At 43.7% G+C, this 20,392-nt stretch overlaps 1 long non-coding RNA gene across 1 annotated transcript in view; it reads left to right on the forward strand.

The window, feature by feature from the left end:
- LOC137538633 (uncharacterized) overlaps positions 1–14,906 on the forward strand; it is a 74,467-nt gene extending 59,561 nt beyond the window's left edge. The window contains exons 3-4 of the long non-coding RNA XR_011024855.1: positions 9,304–9,352; positions 14,789–14,906. This is a non-coding gene — a long non-coding RNA (uncharacterized lncRNA). The remainder of the gene's footprint in view (positions 1–9,303; positions 9,353–14,788) is intronic.
- Positions 14,907–20,392: the final 5,486 nt, after the last annotated feature.

Below are 20,392 nucleotides of genomic sequence, written 5' to 3' on the forward strand. Positions count from 1 at the left end.
GTTTAGCAACTGTGTCAACTGATCTTGCTGAGCAGCAACTGTTGTATTGAGTTGATTCACAGCAGTCGCAAGAAGCTGAACCTGACGTTGCAACTTCTCCATGATAGTACTTTACTGGTCTGTTATAATGTAATGCCTGGGCACTAGATACTAGCAGATATATAGAAATCGTGAAGTCTGGGATATCCAAAGGTCATACATGTATCAGAAACAGAAGTACCAGGAGTCAGACAAAATCAGAGTCGTTAATAGGCTGAGGTCTAAACCGAGTATCAGATGTCTGCAGTACAGGAAGGATGAGACTAAACAAAGTGAGAGGCACGCTGGGTCATACACAGGAAAACAAACAGGATAATATACAATATACAATACTGATCTAACTATAGTACATATATATCGGCAGTGTCTGCATATATATATATATATATATATATATATATATATATATATATATATATATATATATAGCTCTGAAAACTAGCTGACTTAGGCACAACAGCAAGGCAAGGTCCAGCGCTCAGCGAACTAATAGCTATAACGGACAGCAAGTAATTGAATGCCCAGGGCTTATATAGAAGGAATAAATCACAGACCAAGCCCCCAGGAAAATCGGACCAATCAGCAACATCCCTGCAGCAAGTGTCAGCTGACTGCAGGAATCAGCTGACACACCTCAGTCACGCCTCCTTAACCAATAAAGGCAGCTCTGAACTGCACGAGTCCTCCTAGGGAGACTGCCAGAAACAACACGCTGACTCACATCTACAGGGGAGCGGGGGATGCGTCTGAACAAAGAGGAAGAGAAAGCTTCTTGCAGCTGCTCAACATTGTCAGAGCAGCCTCCAGAGACAACACCAGATAAGTTTGTTACAGTCAATCCAATTCAAAGTTTTCTCCTAGGTGATATATTTTACATCTTATCAATAAGATACCTTTGAACCCACCAGCAAGTAAGAAAATACTTATAGTAATTCTGATAGTACTTTTAACCTATTTTTGATACTTTTTTCAGTTGCAGAATACTGGAAAGTTTTTTTAAACAATAGATGAAAATTATCTCCTAGAAGAAAACTTGTGAAAAGTGAATTGGAGTGGGCCCACTGACTCAAACTGACCACTGTGATGTCACCCGCCAACCCCACCTTACTATGCCACAGTTGCCATTCAGATCTCATCCACTAGGGGCTTCTAATGGCTATTACACTGTGAGCAAAGTTAACATTTAGGACTGGATGGTGTGCACACACATGACACAAGCTCGATTGTATGTACTATCGGTGAAAATTATCAACTTCGTGCTGGAAATCATGTATTTTGCTGCGACCACTCTCCAGATTGAAATGAACTAGATATTCCTATAAGGAAGAAAACAGTTATTTTCAACCTAACTATCAAATCGAACAATTTATAAAAGTTAAACAATGCGGTAGTGGGCCTTTTCTGAGGACTGTGTTTTAGCTTGTATCAGACATAATCAGGTAAAAAGGGCAAAACTGGAACAAATAAATTGTTAGTTTATTAAAAAGGGCTAAACACAAAAAATGTACAGCAACCTGCCAAAAAATATATTTAGTAGTTGAGCAGAGATTGGTTGGATAGGACAGAAATAAGCAGAGAAGAGAAAATGATGGAGATTGTCCAAAAACATTCAAAAGACTGTGGTTGTAATGTTTTTGTATGTAAAGTCTCTGTTTAGAATAATCCAAAGTATTGTGTTTTGGCCAGTGTCTTGCTGGCTTGTTAATGGATGGAATTCAACTAACGGATAATGGACTTAGGACGCAGAGATCTGTTGTACCAGATCACTTAAAGGGCTCGTCCTGACGGGGGGGCTGACATGAGAGCTGATAAGAAGTGGAATCTTCAGCCCCCTTTCAGAAAGGAAGAAATCTGGCAGATGATCTGTTAGGCTGATTTCTCCATGCACATAAGTCCTCTCGATAAATGGGTTGCATATTTGCATTCAGTAAAGCGTTATGAATTCACACATATGAAACATGATTATTAAATCATAAAGTATAATGAGAACCTTTTTTTTTCTCAGTGGCTGGATGTGTGGTCTGCCTGAAAACATCTCAGTGACTAGCATGCTCACTATACCCAGATATCCATGAAATATGAAAAATATGAATTTTTAGGGTTACAGTGAGTTCAGCTGTCATACTTTTAGTGCAGCTGTGTGGGAGATTCACAGATAGCACCAGAGTGGGAGGAAGTCCTCTCTTTTGAACTCTGGCAGAAGTTTTACGACATGCAGAGGTGTGAATTGTTGTTTTCATGTGTGGAACTTTGGAGACTGTCTTCTTAGGACAAGGACCATTTTATTAGCTCCTGTCAGGGCCATTTCTGGATGGATTGCGAGCAATGGCGTAGCAGTAGCGGGTGCAGAGGCTTAGGCTTGCAGAGAATTGTCCCCAATATTACTTAGCAAGAATCTCCCAAAATCAGCCATGGACATTTCACCGTGTAAAGTTTGCCATTTATGAAGTGTGAAAAAATAAAAATTACCATTTTTACTCAACAATGTATTACACTGAGCTCTGTTAATCTATTGCGATGATGGCTAATTCCTGCTGTTTCTATTAACCATTACATTTTTATGACACAAACACACCTGCACTCATTGCGTCAGAAGAGAGCGGGACCAGTTCTCTATGTCCACCATTTATGGAGTGTGAAAAAATAAAAATGACAAGAGGTGGAAAACCAGCGACTTGCATTAAAGAAGAAATGGAAACGAAATGGAGCCTCACTGACTTGAACTGACAAAGAAGTGGTGAACTGGAGTCCTACTGACTCACACTGACCAATTAGATTGAAACCTAGGCCATACAAACTCACCCCGATGTAAAAACTGTAGACCTGGAGCCACTATGACTCTTTTTGACCAAAAAATGGAAAACGGGTGCCCCACATCTTCAGGGGCGTAGGAATAGACCCTGCAGCCCCTGCAGTTGCAGGGGGGCCCCTAGCAAGTCAGGGGCCCGGAGGAGGAAAGGCTGTCACCACCGGCGTACCTACCGGGGATGCGACTCTCTCAGCCGCAGGGGGGCCCGGCCTCCCGGGGCTGATCTGGGGCCCGCTCACTGTGCGTGGGGGGAGCGCTGCTCTGGACCCCCCAGCAAGGTGCTCAACTGGCCGCAGCGTCTAATAGACGCTGCGCCAGTTCATTCCCCGCAGCCCCGCTCCACCAGCAGCCTGCATAGTCTCCGGCAGGCAGAGCAGGGCTACGGCAAGATGGCCGCCGAAGAAGCCCTACACTGGAGACTATTTGTGTCTCTAGTACAGGGCTTCGGCAGCCATCTTGCCATAGCCCTGCACTCTGCCTGTCAGCGCGGGAGATGTGCTGCAGGAGGACTCGGGGAGCTGCGAGCCAGATGCCGGGAGAGGAGAAGACTTCTGTCAGGTAAGTGAATTGTTTTTTTTTCATGTGTCTGCTGCCTACATTGCGATTTTCTGGTCACTGCTGCCCACATTGTGATTTTCAGGTGTCTGCTGCCCACATTACGATTTTCTGGTGTCTGCTGCCCACATTGTGATTTTCAGGTGTCTGCTGCCCACATTATGATTTTCTGGTCACTGCTGCCCACATTGTGATTTTCAGGTGTCTGCTGCCCACATTATGATTTTCTGGTCACTGCTGCCCACATTGTGATTTTCAGGTGTCTGCTGCCCACATTGCGATTTTCTGGTGTCTGCTGCCCACATTATGATTTTCTGGTGCCTGCTGCCCACATTACGATTTTCTGGTCACTGCTGCCCACATTGCGATTTTCTGGTCACTGCTGCCCACATTGCGATTTTCTGGTGTCTGCTGCCCACATTGCGATTTTCTGGTGTCTGCTGCCCACATTGCGATTTTCTGGTCACTGCTGCCCACATTGCGATTTTCTGGTGTCTGCTGCCCACATTGCGATTTTCTGGTGTCTGCTGCCCACATTGCGATTTTCTGGTCACTGCTGCCCACATTGCGATTTTCTGGTGTCTGCTGCCCACATTGTGATTTTCTGGTGTCTGCTGCCCACATTACGATTTTCTGGTCACTGCTGCCCACATTGCGATTTTCTGGTCACTGCTGCCCACATTGCGATTTTCTGGTGTCTGCTGCCCACATTATGATTTTCTGGTGTCTGCTGCCCACATTACGATTTTCAGGTGTCTGCTGCCCACATTACGATTTTCAGGTGTCTGCTGCCCACATTACGATTTTCAGGTGTCTGCTGCCCACATTAGGATTTTCTGGTGTCTGCTGCCCACATTAGGATTTTCTGGTGTCTGCTGCCCACATTGCAATTTTCTGGTGTCTGCTGCCCACATTGCGATTTTCTGGTGTCTGCTGCCCACATTACGATTTTCAGGTGTCTGCTGCCCACATTGTGATTTTCAGGTGTCTGCTGCCCACATTACGATTTTCTGGTCACTGCTGCCCACATTAGGATTTTCTGGTCACTGCTGCCCACATTGCGATTTTCAGGTGTCTGCTGCCCTCATTACGATTTTCAGGTGTCTGCTGCCCACATTACGATTTTCAGGTGTCTGCTGCCTACATTACGATTTTCAGGTGTCTGCTGCCCACATTGCGATTTTCAGGTGTCTGCTGCCCACATTGCGATTTTCTGGTGTCTGCTGCCCACATTACGATTTTCTGGTGTATGCTGCCCACATTAGGATTTTCTGGTGACTGCTGCCCACATTGCGATTTTCTGGTGACTGCTGCCCACATTGCGATTTTTCTGGTGACTGCTGCCCACATAAGGATTTTCTGGTGACTGCTGCCCACATTAGGATTTTCTGGTGTCTGCTGCCCACATTACGACATTCTGGTGACTGACTGCTGCCCACATTAGGATTTTCTGGTGACTGCTGCCCACATTACGATATTCTGGTGACTGCTGCCCACATTAGGATTTTCTGGTGACTGATGCCCACATTGCAATTTTCTGGTGACTGCTGCCCACATGGCGATTTTCTGGTGACTGCTGCCCACATTGCGATTTTCTGGTGAACTCTGCCCACATTACGATTTGCTGGCCCACATTACGATTTTCTGGTGAACACTGCCCACGTTACGATTGTCTGGTGAATGCTGTCCACGTTACGATTTTCTGGTGAACGCTGCCCACATTACGATTTTCTGGCCCACATTACGATTTTCTGGTGAACACTGCCCAAGTTACGATTGTCTGGTGAATGCTGTCCATGTTACAATTTTCTGGTGAACTCTGCCCACATTACGATTTTCTGTCCCACATTACGATATTCTGGTGAACGCTGCCCACATTACGATTGTCTGGTGAATGCTGCCCACGTTACAATTTTCTGGTGACTGCTGCTCACGTTACTATTTTCTGGTGACTGGTGCCCACATTACGATTTTCTGGTGAACTCTGCCCACATTATGATTTTCTAAAGGCCCACATTACGATTTTCTGGTGAACTCTGCCCACATTACGATTTTCTGGCCCACATTACGATTGTCTGGTAAAATGCTGCCCACTTTACAATTAATTTACAGTGAAACGCTGCCCCATTACGATTATTTGGCACCTATGGGGGGGGGGGCCCCATCCAAATATTCGCAGGGGGGCCCAGTGATTTCTAGTTACGCCCCTGCTCACTGACCAAGAAGTGAAGAACCAGAGTCCCACTAACTTAAACTGACCAAAAAAAATGAAGAGTTAGAGCCCTACTGACTAGTAGGGTAGAGCTGCCGAGTTCTTGGTCTTCAATGAAACAGAGCCTTTAAACATGCATTCCGTGGTGGGGCCGCTCGCCCTTGTTGCCTCCTTTGGCTGCTGCGCTCCATGTTGCATATCCTTACTCTGACACTTCCTACTTCAAAGCCAGAAAGGAGGAAGTATCAGAGTGATGTGAAACATGAAGTGGAGTGCAGTAGCCAGAGGCAGTTATGAGTGTGAGTTAACCCCCCACCCTGGCATGGCTTGTATGTGTAAAGGCTCTGTTTCATCAGGAATTCAGAATTCCAATTTGTAAGCACATTCCTACTGACTAGAACCAAGAAATAGAGAACTGGACCCCACTGGCTCACAATGACCAAACTGAGGATAATGGGATCCCCACTGACTTGCACTGACCAAGAAGTGGAGAATTGGAGTCTCACAGAAGAACCGACAGTGAGCAAGTAGTGGAGAACCAGTGACTTGCACTAACCAAAAAGTAGAGAACTGAAGTCTCACTGACTTACACTGACCAAGTGGTGGAAAACTGAAACCCCAATGACTGACTCGAAACAAGAAAAAGTCATACTGGAGCCTCACTATGTTTTACTGACCAAGAAGAGGAGAAGTGGGACCCAATGACTTGAAATAACTTAGAAATTGAGAACGGGAACCCTACTGATTCACACTGACCAACAAGTGGTAAACCCGACCCCACTGATTCACACTGACCAAGAAGTGAAAAACTGCCCCACCCGAGACACACTCACCAAGAAATAGAGAACTAGGGTCTTTTTTACTAGAACTGATCAAGAAATGGAGTTCTGGAATCCCAATGAGTTCTGGCATCCCAAGAAGAGGAGAGCTCAAGCCCAACTAATAAGTATTAATCAACAAATGGCAGTGGCCGGATAGTGTAACGGTTAAGGGCTCTGCCCCTGACACAGGAGACCTGGGTTTAAATCTCAGCTCTGCCTGTTCCAGCACCTATTCAGTAAGGAGTTTCTTGGGCAAGTCTCCTTAACACTGCTACTGCCCACTGAGTGCGCTCTAGTGGCTGCCTCGCAAGCGCTTTGAGTCCGACAGGAGAAAGGCGCTATACAAATACTGCAATTATTAAGAAATGGAGAACTGGCGCTGCACTGACTTGCACTGATGATGAAGAAGTAAATAACAAGAGCCCTACAAATCCTTTTGACCAAGAAGTGGAGAACTGACTCCCCACTGACTCATACTAACCAAGAGGTGGAGAGTTGGAGCCCCACTAACTAGCACCGGTCAAGAAATGGAGAACTGGAGCTCCAAGTGACTAAGTAGAGGAGAATGGGAGCCCAACTGAAGTGCACTGTCTTAAACGTGGAGAACTGGAGTATCACTCACTCGTGGTGGCCACGTAATGGAGGTGTAAAGCACTTTGAGTTCAACAGGAGAAAAGTGCTATAGAAACACTGGAATTATTATTAAAGACCCACTGAGTCACATTGACCATGAACTGGAGATGAACACACTCCCACTGACCATGAAGCAGAGAATGGGAGCCCCACTGGCTAATCAAGAAATGGAGAACTGAAACCCCATTGATACATACAAAGCTTCTTTGATTCTGAATTTCTGCTTGAGTCAAATTTTTCAGTATTAAATTGTATAAAATAGAATAAAAATATCTATTTCTTAAATAACCATGCGATAGATCATCCTCTATAATAAAACCCTAACGGTCGCTGCGTCCAGCAGCTGTCCCTGTGTCCCAGGTTTTTTGTTAGTGCGCATGTGTGCAGTAACGGATAGCTGGATGGGACCAGGGAGCAAGGCGGGCGGGTGTGGGTGCACAAGCGGTAGTTGCGTGCGAGGCGGGCCCGCGCATGCACACTGGCGGCGGCCAGAAAAAACCTAGAGCCCGTTTTTAAACAGACTTGGGTCTACTAGTACATGCAGAATATATCATATAAAACAGAGCACATAAAATCCTGGAGGGTTATAGTCTATAGAACAGGCTTTCACAACCAGCATTCCTTGAGGACTCTGCGGGGGTTCCTTGGCATTTTCCCCCCATCATGGGGGAAGTATGATAGAAAGCGCATTATAAGACGGGTACTGTAAAAAGAAGCACTAAATTGGGGGTCAGAACAATAATGAGCACATTAATAAAAAGCAGTAGAATAAAGAGACATTTTAATGAAGGGCACTGACATAAACAGCCACACAAGGTTGTAAAGACCATGCCACCTGCAAAATAAATTTAGGGGTTCCTTGAGATCCAAAAATTAATTGCAGGGACTCCTTGAGAAATAACAAAAATTATATCTGTTTTTATTAAACCTATAAATGAGTTAATTAATTGCTCATTATTTGAAAATCCGACATTCTTGCTGCTGCATTAAGCAGGTGATCAAACACCCACAGGACGGCGCTTCATTCGGGGGATGGGGCTTAACCACTTAATGACATGCTGACTTATAAAAACGTCCTGCTAGAGCCTCTTAATGGCACCAGGACGTTTTTATAAGTCCGACAGTGCTGCTGCCGCTGTGCTCGTGCATGTGCGTGCTCCCGTGCGTGCACGTGCATCCCCGTGCGTGTGAAAATTGTGAAAAAAAACCCACCCCCCAAAAAATACACCTTTATTTCCAAACAATATATTGTGACCATACTTTGTACTAGGGACATAATTAAAATCTTGTGATAACCAGGACAAATGGCCAGATAAAAGGTGTGGGTTTTATGTACAGTAGCAGTGTTTATATTAAAACCATAGGGCATGAAATTGGAGAAATAGTGTATTTTTTCATTTTTTCCTTGTATTTCACTTTAAAATGCATAGAAAATAACGTAATTACTGAAAACAAATATCAACCCCAAAAAGCCCAATTGGTGGTGAAAAAAACAAGATATAGATCATTTCATTGTGATTAGTAGTGATTAAGCTATTGGCAAATGAAAGGGATGAGCACTGAAAAGCGAAAATTGCTCTTGTCCGTTTGGGTAAAAATCGCCTTTGGGTGAAGTGGTTAATCCAGGGGCACGGCGCCCCCCAAGACCAATGGCATTCCAGCCAATGGCCTGGAATGCCTTTGGTTAAAAAGAGCCCTGAAGTGGCTGAGAAGTTGGTGCAGGAAGGAATGGCTCAGGTTTTCGGAGAACTGGGCAGACTTTTCAATCGGCTACAGGCTCTGCAGTAGGGACGGCCTGCACCTAAACGGGGAGGATATAGCAAGATGGTTACAAAGCTGGAGGAGATTTCAAACTAGAATTTAGGGGAGGTGGAGGGATTTCAGAGTACATGGGGCTTAGGCAAAGTAGACAGACAATGGGATACTGGGATTATAAAAGCTGCAGAGGGACAAGGGATAACAAAACACAACTGTTCCATCAAGTGTTACTGAAAAGTAAAGTGAAGTAGTCATAACATAATAAAATGCATGCTAACCGATGCTAGACACCTTTCCATTAAAATAGATGAACTTGAGTTACTGATGAGAAATAAAAACTACGATATTGTAGGCGTAACAGCTATATGGATGGACAGTAGCCATGATTGGATGGTTACAGTGAGTTTGCAAAAGATAGTTTAAATAGAAAAGAGGAGGGGTCTGTATATTTTTTTAAACCTTTTTTGTATCTCCAGGTATGAAGAAAGACATGGCTGAGGACTGCGACAATGTGGATCTGTATTGGTAAGTGTACATTCCAGAAGTAAGTATTGCCAATTGCTTATCAGGGCTGTGGAGTCGGTACAAAAATCATCCAACTCCGACTCCTCAGTTGATGAAACCACCGACTCAGTCTCCAGGTACCCCTAATCGACTCCGACTCCACAGCCCTGTTGCTTATAGTGGTCTGTTATAACCCTCCACACATAAACAACATAAAGGGAGTGCAATTACTGCTGCCCACAGATTGATAATACTGCAAGCAAACATTGGGCCATAATTAGGGGTGATTTCAATAATCCCGACATCAACTGTGATATTGAAGCTACTCGCTCTAGTAAGGGTTAATTCATGGTGTGAGCGACTGCGCTCCATTTGCCGATTGCCCTAGAGCTGCGTTACCCTATGAGGGTGTTCTCACAGCAGAGTTTCGATTTTTAAAAAATCAAAAACATGCTGCTTGTGTCATTTTTAGAGCATTTTTTCCTAAAGGAAAGTGCAAAAACACACACCCCTTTAAAAATCACTCTGAAAATCACTACCGCTAAGCACTAAGCGCACATTCACACTTGCTGATCGCAAAACGCTTGCTCTGGTGTTTTTTGGCGATTACCGCCCCCAAAAAAAATCACCATTCGCACCTGGCGATTTTTTAGCAATCACGTTTTGTGCTTATCCGGGAAATCGCCTGAACATGGTGCAGGCTACGTGTTTACATTTAGCGTTTTTGGGCGATTTGCGACGATTAGCGCAAATCGCCCAAATGAGAATGGGCCTATAAACCTTAATTAGCCTAGCGCTTTGAAAAGCGCTAGCGTTTGAGCGTTTTGCTGAAATCGCCGGCAAAACGCACAAGGGTGAATGGGCCCTTAGTGTTTGCAATTGCGTTTTGTAGTGTGAACTAAGCCAAAAAGTGAGTGCTTTTTTATGATAACTACTAGACTATTACTTGACTGAAAAGGTAGCCAAACCAATCGGGGGATTCTCAGCTTGATTTGCTCATTTTAAACCATATAAGGTTAGGTGTGTGCACAGGGGCTTAATAATAGACCTTGCAGAGGATGCAGCTGCAGGGGGTCCCGTGGGGGACGTTTCTTTTCCATGTCCTGAGAGATTGACAGCTAAGGGCACAAAAAAGAAAACCTTTCTGGTCTCTGTACAATTGTTCTAATGACTGCATCTGCTCAGCCACTAATAAGGAAAAATACAAAGTTTTGTAGACAAAGATTTGAAGACAGTACCTATTCAGTGTGCAGCAGGGTCTTGTGTACAGCGTGGGGGCATCCAAAGTTTAGTAGGAAGGCTCAGTGGTTTCTAGTTACGCCCCTGTGTGTGCGAGTGAACGAGCGAACTGTACAAGTTCGGTCTTGCAGTTAATTAGTCCCGAGCTTGATTACCCAGATTTTCACGAATTTGTAGGCCAAGTTTGCAATGTGACCAGCGATGATCGTAATCAGCTAATTACGATTACGCAAACTTTTGCATAAACTTTTGCAATTACGCCTATACATAATTCCAAATTGTTAATTCAATTAACTTTGTATAATCCTTTGTAATTATGCATGAATTTATGCATATTTACATGTCATTTTGTGCCGACTGTGGCGATGAATAGCAAAGCCCCCATACATGCTATTGCTACCAATACTGCTACATATGTTAAAGAGACTCTGTAACAAAATGTTCATCCTTATTTCTTCTATCCTATAAGTTCCTATACGTGTTCTAATGTGTTCTGTCTAACTGCAGCCTTTCCTAGTTGCACAGTGGCTGTATTATCTCTGTTATATAATCTAATCTTCTTTCATCTGTCGGCTCTGTCGGGCTGAGGCAGTCAGACTGGAATGTGCAGGGCTGCTTGTGATTGGATAGAAGCCCCCTGCACACTCTGTATGACTCACACACTCTGCTTATGTGAGCCTATCACAAGCTGGTTAGTTTGTTTGTAAACACTGCCTAAAACTGGCAATTACAAGCCAGGATTGCAGCAGGGAGTGGCAGAAACAGCACAGAGGGGCCCAGGAGAACATAATGAATAGAATGGTATTCAAGTCAAAAAAATAATTTTTGAAAAAGACATTGTAGTTTTTGAGCAAATCGATGTTAAATCTGCAAAGAAAAATGGTTTTAAAACTCAGAAAATTACAGTTTAAAAAACGTTTTTCTTTGTATTTTTATTTTTTTTCTCAAATTACAAGGTCTTTTTGAAAAATTCTTTTTTTTTATCTTGTACCCACTGTTCTCTTTAATATATGTAGCCATTTTGGTAGCAATAACATGTATAGGGGCTTTGCTATTCATCGCCATTGTGTAATTTACTCGTAAACTAAATTAATGCGTAATTATGAATGCTTACAATTACATACAAATTTTATTAGCTTTTCCCTGAAATTTCGCATTACAATTATGATGCCTAATTGCAAATTATGATAATTACGCAAAGGTGTCATTTCTGCTTATCACTAAATGTGACTGGCTGAAGCGAAAACAAAAAAGTACATGTGGCAAATCAGGGCGTGGTCAGGCCGAAAGAAAATGGGCGGGAAGCATTGGAAACTGCTTCTGCTCAGTCAAGAACTTCTTCACACAATGCACAGCTTCCCCTAGCCAGTGGCGGCACCAGGGGGGTGGTTTGGTTGCTAAAGCACCCCCTAAAATTCCCCAAGCACCCTATTAGCACCCCCCAGCTTCAGTTCACCGCAGCAGCAGCCAGCAGCTCCGGCAGCGGCAGAGCAGGGCTACAGTAAAATTGCGTCTGAAGCCCTGCTCTGGAGACTTCGAGTCTGCAGTGCAGGGCTTCGGGCGCCATTTTCCCATAGCCCCGCTCTCAGCGCGGGAGTTTCAGTTGCTTGCTGCAGAGGATCGTGGGAGCTGCGCGCCGGAAGCAGGGTCGGACAGGAATTCTGCTTCAGGTGAGTAAATGTTTTTTTTATTTACAGTAGCAGGTGTATCGTGTATGTTCTGGCCAGGTCTGCTACATGATTGAAGTGTTTTCTGGCCAGGTCTGACACATATTGCACGTATTTTCTGGTCAAATCTTCCACATGATTGCATGTATTTTCTGGTCAAATCTTCCGCATGACTGCATATATTTTCTGGTCAAATCTGCCAACATGATTGCATGTATTTTCTGGCCAGGTCTGCTACATGATTGCATGTATTTTCTGGTTAAATCTGCCGACATGATTGCATGTATTTTCTGGCCAGGTCTGCTACATGATTGCATGTATTTTGTGGTCAAATCTGCCGACACAATTGCATATATTTTCTGGCCAGGTCTGCTACATGATTGAAGTGTTTTCTGGCCAGGTCTGCCACAAGATTGCATGTATTTTCTGGTCAAATCTGCCGCATGATTGCACATATTTTCTAGTCACATCTGCCGACATGATTGAACGTGCTTTCTAGTCAAATCTGCCACATGATTGAACGTGTTTTTTGGTCAAATCTGCCGACATGATTGAACACGTTTTCTGGTCAAATCTGCCGACATGATTGAACGTATTTTCTGGTTAAATCTGCTCACATTACGTGTATTTTCTTGAAAACCTGCACAATTATGTGAATTTTCTGGGGAAAGGGTCACCAAAACTTGGGCCCTCTGTCTTTGCGTTGCAGTTTTAAAGGGAACCCGAGGTGAGAATAATATTGAGGCTGCCATATTTATCTCCTTTTAAGCAATACCAGTTGCCTGGCTGCCGTGCTGGTCCTCTGCCTCTAATTCTTTCAACCATAGACCCTGAACAAGCATGCAGCAGGTCAGGGGTTTCTGACAATATTGTCAGAACTGACAAGATTAGCTGCATGCTTGTTTCTGGTGTAATTCAGTTCACTACTGCAGCCAAATAGATGAGCAGGGCTGCCAGGCAACTAGAATTGTTTAAAAGGAAATAAATATGTCAGCCTCCATATCACTCTCACCCCAGGTTCACTTTAAATTACAGTTAGCTCCGCCCTCATCCGGACATGGCCACGCCCAGCGCGGGTCATCAGCTACCCCAGAAATTGGTCCAGCACCTGCATAGCAACCCCCAAAAAAATCCTGGAGCCGAGACTACCCCTAGCAGACAATGGAGGAGGGAACGAGTTTCAATTCACTTTTTCCTCCCGGGTTTTCTCCTAAGTGATAATATCACACTTATGAGTAAAATGCCCTTTAAACCATCAGCAAGCAATAATATACTCAGAATAATTTTAATCGTACTTTTTCAAGTACATTTTGGAACTTTTTCAATTGCAAAATGTTAAAAAAAAATTTAAAAGAGAAGATTAAAAATTATCTCCTAGAGAAAAAAACAGGTGAAAACGTTAATTGCATACGTGCCCAGGAGCCTTATGCAATTAAGCAGTGATATTTTCATACCTTGTTAATATCTTGATAAAATGCTTTTCAAACCACCAACTTTTGAGTACTTTTTCAATTGTAAAATTCTTAAAAGTTATTTTAAAGAGAATATGAAAATTATTGATCTACTAGGAGATAACTCTAGAAGGTTAGCTCAGTTGTATTGTAGTTAGAATTATTTAGCTTTGTCGTTGTATTGTAGATATTGTGGAGATACTGAACGTTAGCCATGCTGCCCATTGCATTGTTTAGAAATGTTTTTTTCTCAGAAATCATATCACTACTTTGGCTATGGCTGATACTATGGGTTGATGCTACCTTCTGATAGTTGGACACAGGACTACACTTCCCATCATTCCAACTGTTAATGACTGTTAATTCATTGGGTGGCATTAGTTTGTGCTTCTGCTGACCACTGGGTGACACTAGAAAGATAAATTTAGTTACCCACTATAGGACCGCTCTTCATATTAAAACATCCTGTTTGCCCCTGTTAATGGCAAACTGACCATTTAGTATGTTGCTCGCCTCTGCCGCCTTGTGCTTGCGTGTGCGCACTCCAGCTGCACATACCCACCGAGACTGACATGTCTTTAATTGGCGAAGGGTGAACATGTGTTCCCTGAGCCAATCAAAGTGTCTGAAAGAGAAAGATCATTGCTTTAATGAGACGCCAATGATCTTTCCTATAACAACACTGAACTCTGTTCAGAACAGACAGAAAGGTGGGAGATCAAGTGGTAAAAAAAATACACATTTTAAATTACATTTTACACTATAAAAATTAAACTAAATAAATTACCCTCCTTTCCTCTCCCTTGCCCCCCCCCCTCCTCCCCAATTACCAAAATTAAACAAAAAAGTGACAGAGCATTCAACCCCTCAAACACCTAAGATAGAGATCATTTCAGTGTGATAAGTAGTAATAAAGTTATTGGCGAATGAAAGGGAGGAGCGCTGACAGGGGAAAATTGCTCAGGTTCGTAAGAGTAAAAACTCCTTACTGGTAAAATGGTTAATATAGATAATTCAGATCTTTGTTTCCAAATGTTGTGTTTTGTTTTATTCTACAATATGCATGCGTATAATAAAATTAAATATTGTTATTTCTCCAGACTATTTATTACATGAAGTTTTTGACTTACAAAATAAAGTGATTTAAACCAGCCTCCTCTTAAAATGTAATGGTGGGTCGACTGGCTCACCTGGAAATTGGCGCTTAACCTGCAGGGACATGGGAACACCACCAGGAACGACCAGCAGGGACATCAAACTGTGGACATCTCTGAGGGCCAGTGAGTGATGTGTTCTTATCTGTTCTGCAGGTCAGTGCTGTGGATATATCGTCTATACCTGAACAATAAATACGTAAATAAAATCTGTTCCGTCTTCTTGTGTCTCGTTTTTTATGCTTTGGAAAGTAACTGTTTAATATTTATCACTTAAAAATTGTAACAGAATTACCTGCTGAAAGTGACCTTTTAGTTTATCCATATAGGAATCCACTATTATATCTGGAAATAGAAGTGTTTAATAAAAGCAACCCTGGATAATGTGTCTTTTGTCTTATCCAGCCATATGAAAATTTCCGCAGGTCCAGTTCACTAATGAATCAAGTACTTCTGCTCAGTGACGTAACTACAAATTGGGGGGCCCACCGGGGAAACTTTGATGGGCCCCCCCAATGTCACACCCCTTCTCTTGCCTCCCCCCCCCTTCCCTTGGTGCCCTTCACAGCCTGGGTCATAATAAAACAAGTGTGGCCATCAGGATCTTCACACCCATAACAAGCGTGGCCACAAGAACACCTGATCTGAAGTATAGTCCCCTGTATCGGAGAAAGGGAAGGTTAGTAGTTGGCGCCACCAACAGCTCGGGCCAGGTTTACCATAATAAGGCACTGTAGGCACATGCCTACAGGCGCCTGATGATGGAAAGGTGGCTCACTCCCCTCCCCAAGCGCGAGAGGTTACTCACCCTGCTCTCAGCATTCCACTGATGAGATCTCCCTTCAGTCAGGGGCACCTCTAGCTACTTTATTACTGAGGGTTCCTCTACCTACCTAATACTTGGTTACACCTCGAGCTACTTAATAATGAGGGTACTTCTGGCTGCCTTATACTAAGGGGCACCCGTAGTTACCTGTGAAGGGCAAGGCAAGTAAAGGAGAAGTGACAGTTGGGACAAACAGCACACTTGTGGTGCAGTAGGGCGGGGGTTGTAGGTTCATGGAGGGTGAAATCTAAGGTGCTAGGATATCTTTGCCTATAGGCTTCTATGAGGTTAATCCAGGCCTACCTCTGCCCTCTTGGGGAAAGAGCTGTAACTGGCCCAGACGCAATCGGTACTTTGTGCTACATGGACTATTAACCACGTTTGACCATTATCATTCCCCACCCAGCTGCATGACTGTGCACCAACCTTGAAAATGGAGCAGAGCCTGGCTAATAGTAAGGTGGATGGGCGGTGGCACTGAGCATAACCCCGCCTTGCAAGGCCATAACCGCACCCTCACAGTGTATAATTAAAGTGGATCCGAGGTGAAATTTTACACATTGCATAATTGTGTTCCTTTCCTATTGTTTACAGGGCATTCCTCAAGCCAAATACTTTTTTGTTTTTGTTGTAATACTCTAATTCCATTTAAACTAAAAAAGCCACGCCCACAGGGTTTCAGAGAGCCTTGGCAATAGCAAGGGCTCATGGGAGCTCAGTCTGGGCAGGAGGGGGGGAGGTGTTACTAGCCATTGATTTCAGAGGCAGAGGGGAGGAGGGAAGAGGAGAGGGGATTAGGCTGATGGCTTAAGATACAGATAAGCCTGCCTCTGTGTAATGTTTACAAACCACATGGATGCTGTCATTGTATCACATGAATAAATAATCATATTCTACTAAAACTGTTTGCAGCTAGATTTGCTGTGTAAACTATCTAAACTTTAGATAACATATATAGACAAGTACTTGTTATAGTTCGTTTTTCATCTCGGATCCGCTTTAAAGTGAACCTCCAGACTAAAAATCTACTCAGCAGCACTGGAAAGGCTTGGTGTTTCTTTAACTGTTTCACAGCATCAGAACTTTTTTTCTCTTATACAAGCCTCATTTTTAGCTGCACAGAAAAAACTGCCCTGGCATTTTTCCCCTAATGCTGTGCAAAGCATGATGGGATTTCTGATGTTGTTGTTCTCGTTCTGCTGTTTTGGGGCAATTTTTTTTTTTTTACATTTTGAATTTGACATTTGAAGCCTAGCGCACGCAGCTGGGAGGGGTTATCAGGACACAGGACAGTTGGAACTGTGTCTTCTGCTCCCTGTCACCTCCTTTCAACCAAAAAGATGGCTGCCCCATGACAAAGATGGCAGCCCCCATGAATCATAAACATTTGCCTGTTCTTTTAAAACGGGGTGGGTAAGAGGTTATATTACCTATCTATTCTAATTAACATAACTAATGTAACTTAAAGGGAAGGTTCAAGCAAAATAAAAAAAATGAGGTTCACTTACCTGGGGCTTCTACCAGCCCCATACAGCCATCCTGTGCTCTCGTAGTCACTCACTGCTGCTCCAGTCCCCCGCTGGCAGCTTGCCGACCTCGGAGGTCGGCAGGACGCATTGCGTACATTTTTACGCATTCCCACTAGTGCAGGAACATTAACACATAAATTTTTACGCGTTACTGGTTCAATGCGTAAATTTTTACGCATTGAACCAGTAATGAGTAAAAATGTATGTGTTAATGTTCCTGCACTAGTGGGAATGCGTAAAAATGTACGCAATGCATCCCGCCGACCTCAGAGGTCGGCAAGCTGCCAGCGGGGGACTGGAGCAGCAGTGAGTGACTACGAGAGCACAGGATGGCTGCATGGAGCTGGTAGAAGCTCCAGGTAAGTGAACCTCATTTTTTTATTTTGCTTGGACATTCCCTTTAATGACAGTAAGTTTGTTTAGGCTAAAGTTCCCCTTTAAGTACTGTTATGAATCCTGCATTTCCCAGTTCTACCTGCTGGTGGCAGTGTGTGACAGGACTATGAAGGTTTCCGTGGTTCACCAGCAGGTGGCCTTTCACTGACTGTTAAAACACTTGTAGTTCTCTGGATGGCATGCAGGTAGTATGAAGAACAATTTCAACAGGATCAATCACCACCAGCTGCATCCTGTTTATGGTATTGTATTGTCTATTTCAATGCTTATACACACGTCCAACTTAATGCACAACCAAGCGCACAACATGACCAACCGCAGGACAAGTTATTCGCCTGACAAGTACATACACACATGCCAACTAACTAAGCAACCAACTCCCTTAACCACTTCAGCCTTTAGTGTTGTTTCACCTTATGCATCCGTGCAACTTTTACCTCCTATTCATTCGCCAATAACTTTATCACTACTTATCACAATTAAATCATCTATATCTTGTTTTTTCTGCCACCATTTAGGCTTTCTTTGAGTGGTACTTTTTGCTAAGAATTATTTTATTATAAATCCATTTTAACAGGAATATTAAGAAAAAATGGAAAAAATGCATTATTTCTCAGTTTTCGGCCATTATAGTTTTAAAATAATACACCATAATTTAACCTCTTGACGACCAGCTAACGCCGATTGGCGTAAACTGGTCGTCTGCAAGTTTCCATGGAAACGGCCTTTCCATGTCTGTTCACAGAGGCTGTCTCCGTGAACAGCTGGAGAGCCGCCGATCGCGGCTCGCGGGCAAAATGTAAACACGCGGGGAAGAAATCCCCGCTGTTTACATCATACGGGGCTGCTGCGCAGCAGCGCCGTAAGGCAGATCGGCGATCCCCGGCCTCTGATTGGCCGGGGATCGCCGTCATTTGATAGGCTGAAGCCTATCCAACAATGCGCAGGAAGGATATCCGTCCTGCGCAGCTCAGAGGGGAAGGGAGGGAGAGGGACGGAGCGCCGAAAGCGCTCACACAGTAGGAATTACCACACACAGTAGGAATTACCAAGGCTGTCAAAAGAAGATTAGCTCTCAAAAGAACTGTTGTGGGGTGCTTTTTTAGCAATAAGAATCAGCAAGGAGCACAGGAGGGAGTGTAGCCTAATTGGCTACAATGTACCTGCTGACTGTGATGTAGAGGATAAAAGTTGACCCTCATGATGCACTATGGGTGCGAACTTCCGGAAAAGTTTGCGGTTCTCCGCGATTGCGAACCCCGGAAGTTCATCGGGAACCGTTCGGGCCATATCTAACTGTGATATTCTGTCCAACGCAGAGAGGAAAGTGCAGTCCTTAAAGAGAATCTGTATTATTAAAATCGCACAAAAGTAAACATACCAGTGCGTTAGGGGACATCTCCTATTCCCCTCTGTCACAATTTCGCCGCTCCCCGCCGCATTAAAAGTGGTTAAAAACAGTTTTAAAAAGTTTGTTTATAAACAAACAAAATGGCCACCAAAACAGGAAGTAGGTTGATGTACAGTATGTCCACACATAGAAAATACATCCATACACAATCAGGCTGTATACAGCATTCCTTTTGAATCTCAAGAGATCATTTGTGTGTTTCTTTCCCCCCTGAGGGGGGAGTGCAAAGCAGAACCACAACACTGAAGAACTTGGCAGCCTTCCAGACACAGGCTGACAAGTCTGACAGGGGAAAGATACATTGATTTATTACAGAGACTGTGATAGTACAAAGTGCTGCAGTAAGCCAGAACACCTTAGAATAGCTTTTGGAACTTGTAGGATGATAAAAAACAGGATGCAATTTTTGTTACGGAGTCTCTTTAAAGAGAATCTGTATTGTTAAAATCGCACAAAAGTAAACATACCAGTGCATTAGGGGACATCTCCTATTACCCTCTGTCACAATTTCGCCGCTCCCCGCCGCATTAAAAGTGGTTAAAAACGTTTGTTTATAAACAAACAAAATGGCCACCAAAACAGGAAGTAGGTTGATGTACAGCATGTCCACACATAGAAAATACATCCATACACAAGCAGGCTGTATACAGCCTTCCTTATGAATCTCAAGAGATCATTTGTGTGTTTCTTTCCCCCTGTTCTCATGCACTGAAGTTTCAGGCTGCTCTTTTCTTCCTGCAAACAGCTTTGCCCTTGTCTGTAATTCTTCAGTATGTGAAAGCCCAGCCAGCTCAGAGGACGATTTATCCAGCTTGTAAAAGATAAGAGAGAAGAGAGAAGCTGCTCTAATCCTAAATAACACACAGGCAGTGTGCAGAGAGGGGCCTGGAAGGGGGAGTTCATAGCAGAACCACAACACTGAAGAACTTGGCAGCCTTCCAGACACAGGCCGACAAGTCTGACAGGGGAAAGATACATTGATTTATTACAGAGACAGTGATAGTATAAAGTGCTGCAGTAAGCCAGAACACATTAGAATAGCTTTTGGAACATGTAGGATGATAAAAAACAGGATGCAATTTTTGTTACGGAGTCTCTTTAAGGTACATTCTCACCAGATGATGGATCGGGGGAATCCACAGTGGTGCGACCAGATGAACAAGTGTACCCTGCTCCATCTTCCTACCGTGGGAACATTCAACGGCACATGAAGGGCAAAAACGAGAGTTCAAACAATCGCGGCCCTTGGGCCGGGAGTTGTCTGGGATCTTTAAGACCAGATCCGCTGCGACGGTCATAAAAAAACTTTTGTTGGGATAGTGTATGGAATGATCTCCACCAGGGGTGTACCTAGAAATCCCCGGGCCCCTCTGCAAAAAAATAATCCG

The sequence above is a fragment of the Hyperolius riggenbachi genome, chromosome 11 (genome assembly GCF_040937935.1).
Source record: "Hyperolius riggenbachi isolate aHypRig1 chromosome 11, aHypRig1.pri, whole genome shotgun sequence".
NCBI lineage: Eukaryota > Metazoa > Chordata > Amphibia > Anura > Hyperoliidae > Hyperolius > Hyperolius riggenbachi.